Consider the following 3691-nt stretch of genomic DNA (forward strand, 5'->3'; position numbering starts at 1 on the left):
TAATTGATAAAAGATTCTGTAAGAGACGTCAGTTACCATAAGGTCTTGGGAGCAAGTCATTAATGAACATGCTGTGGTACATATTTTTAGTCACATACTTCAGTCGCTGTTCTTGGTTAAAAAAAAATAGCATGTCTTAAAAACATTCACTTTGCATTTCAAGCTGGGAAATCTTTGTTGTGTTCCATCTGACTTATAGCTCGTGAAAAGCTACTGTGGGGAAAAACAAATTGTTGGGTACATAGCACATAGAAGACTTAGTCTCTGTGCAATATTCTGCCATCCTTCTGCTGGTAGACTGTCTAGTGACGTTAATGGTAGTTTTGCATACAAAAATGATGGCAGGATTCAGGCCTCTTGTCTAGATAGATAGAGCTGCTATTTGCAGCAACACATGTGGGGCCAAAATCTTCCCTCCAGTACCCATGCCCAATTCCCAGGGGCATCCGTGGGAGTGGTACATGGGTATCTCAGAAGAGAATTTGGCCCTGTACAGGGAGAATACGCTCTCTATACTTGGGCCTGTCTTTGAGATACTAAGAAAATGCTGTGAATCAGTCTAAGAGAGGAACAAGAGCTACCGTGCAACGCAAATTACTCATGGCCTTGACATTTGGGAGCTTTATAAAAACGTTAGGCAATATTTGACATGATGCAAATGAATATTTCCATAAAGTACATTTGACTGTATTCATGGGCTGTATTCTTTCCCTGATTTGGATACCTCCATTTCCAGCAGCTGTTAAATCCTGAAAACAGGTTTTTATTTTGCCATCTATTATTCCAAACAAGATGCAATGGATCAGTTCTGTTACATTTCATCCTCTGAAGGGAGAGAAGGAAATTGCCTGAAAATCATCTACACTTCAACACAGCTGATATTTGTGGAGATGAAAACTTGCTGTTTTTACAGTGTGGTCTGGATTATTTGGTGCAACAGTAAGCTTTGAAAGTTTGAAAGTCTTATTGTGACACTGTTTTCAAAGTCAAACAAGGACTATTGGCAAGAACACCCCTCCTCAAATTGCTCTCCTCTAATATCCTTATCCCTATCCCTCCCAGGTTATTTTTGACATTGCAGCATATGATTAATCTATTATAGATTATCTCACAAATCTGCTACGAAAGAACAGCGGATGTGATTTGCTCAGGATGTGCCACACTGGAGATTGCACCTCACAGTGAAATGTTTAGTGACTACTGCATAGTGTAAAATTAAAATTGGGGCGTGCCCATGATATGTGAGGACATTTCTTTGCAAGCCCTTTATGCAAGGCCTGGTGAACTGGGCACAGGGCTGGGGGTGAGGGAAATTAAGTGCTATTGATTATTTTGTCACTCTCTTACTCTGTGAAACTGAGCAAATCGCTCGGGCCTTTTTCCAAAGAGGTTTCTGATTTTAGGTGGCTCAATTTTGGGTGTCCTGCTGGAGCTACCCTGGACCTGAATTTCAAAGGTGCTCAACACCCAGTTGAAAAACCGGGCCAAAGATGCCTCAAGTTGGGCATCCAGAAATTGAGCCACCCAAAATCAGTGGCATCTATTGAAGTTGGAGCTGTTACTCTGCGTATCTCATTTAAATCAGCTATAAAGTGAGAATAAGGAAGTTTACCCGCTTTTATGGCCAGCAGTGTGAGGTCAAGAATGTACGATGTTACAGAAGTGCAAAGTGTTATTATTTGTGGGAAATGTTCAATGTACGGTAAAAAGTTAAACTGGTGGAATACAGAAACAGCTGATTGTATTGCTGCTACTTAACGTTCACCTTGGCTTCAGAGGGAAAAGGATGTTTGTGAGAGTTTCTGAAAAATGTATTGCACCTAAAATGTTTGGTATCAACAACAGTGTGTTTATAGATTCCAATTTATAAAGGGGCAAATATATTTTTCTGGCATTGGTTAGCTATTGTACAAAGTCACCAATCTCAGCTACCAAAGGCTCACAAAGCAAGATGAGGGCTAAATAACAGGCAGCATTTTCTGAGGAAGCTGATAGTGTAATTGTGGCTAAATAAGGCCATTTGCCTTTTCTGTCCTTTCAGGAATCACCGAGCAATAGAGACCTGATAACGAGGTTTTCTTTCACACAACTGACCTTGACCAAATACTAAAGAGAGCTCACCAGCTCAAGGCAGAGACTCAGAAAATGCTAGTCAGGTGTAAGCATGGTTATAGTCATTTGCTAGCACCTTTTTTTCAGTGGTAAACTCCCTTCCTCTCCTTGTATAGCTGCTATATGCCACTATTTACTAGCTTCCACTGGGTGCTTGTGGTGTAATCTTTGCTGTGCTGCCTGGCCTCCTGGGGCTTCACCTGCTAGGCCAGGCTGGCTGTTCGGAGCTCACATTGAACCAATGCCCCCATCATAGTAACATGGCTTGTCACTCTCCCTGCCAATGTACCTCAAGTTGACCAGCAGGGACCACCTCTATGGATAGTTCAAGTTTAAGATTCCTTCAGTCCTTAGCCTCTTCACTAGAACTGCCAACAAGAATCTCATTTATGGTGGTGGTTGTGGGGTAGACTCTTGGAACTGGGCTGAGACCACCAATTCATTTCACATAAGCCACTAAGCAGTCATCAGATGCTAATAGTTTTCCTGGGCCTGATTCAGACAGTTAAGGCATCAAGTCTCCTATATGTAGCTTTTACTACAGGTCATCAAAACACGGTTTCCATTTTCATATCACATGAATACTAGGTTTAGGTTTTGGGGTAAGTTTTTTTTGAAGGTCGGAGACTATTTTTTGTTTTACCTAATAAGGCCTTTGACTCAAACTAGCCAGGACAGTACTGGAAAACCAGACTTGTGTACGTCACTTAGGAATGTACAGCAGCACAATAAAGATGAGCAAAGCCAGAGAAATGTGGACTCTGCAGTTGGCCACAAAGTCTGATGAACTTAAACCTAAACTCCTCCTTCCCATGCTTCAGGCATGGTCTCCCAGAGCTCAGTATGGTAGGTAGCTCAGTAGGGTGACCAGATGTCCTGTTTTTATAGGGACAGTCCCGTTTTTTGGGACTTTCTCTGTAATAGGTGCCTATTACCCTGCCCCCTCCCCGTCCCATTTTTTCACAGTTGCTATCTGGTCACCCTAGGTTTTGGCCCTTCCTGTACAATCACCAGGCTTTATGGATGGGCTTCAACTTTTCCTCTGTTGGGATAGCAATGGAGGAAAGTATCCACTACCCATGTCCTGCAAATGGGCTCCTCTGGGATTTTTCTTTCAGTTTGCAGTGAAAACAGCATCCCTGTGTTTGGGGTTGGACTAGATGATCTACTAAGGTCCCTTCCAACCCCAAATAGTCTATGACATAAACATCAAACCAAACTTGCTATTTCGGTGTTTTGCACAAATGGTTAGGGTAAGATCCCATTTCTCCCCAAACCATTCTCCAAACCCTCACACATATATTCTCTGGTTCTCTGGCTGTAGTTCCTTCTGTTACCTGGCTAAACCAGTACATTAATGTTGGTGCTTAAAGAATGAGTTATGACATGATGGTTTAGAACTCAGGAGATCTGGGATTTGTTTACCTCACCCACCATGTCTCTCTAGTATCCTGGGACCGACATGGCGACAACTGTACTGCATGCAGTAGGTCAGTCATAGAGCCAGACATTGCCCTGAGAGGGTGATATCCAGTCCAAATGTTTAAACTCACCTTTTACATTTTACCTTTTGTTTCAC

The sequence above is a fragment of the Chrysemys picta genome, chromosome 8 (genome assembly GCF_011386835.1).
Source record: "Chrysemys picta bellii isolate R12L10 chromosome 8, ASM1138683v2, whole genome shotgun sequence".
NCBI classification, from domain to species: domain Eukaryota; kingdom Metazoa; phylum Chordata; order Testudines; family Emydidae; genus Chrysemys; species Chrysemys picta.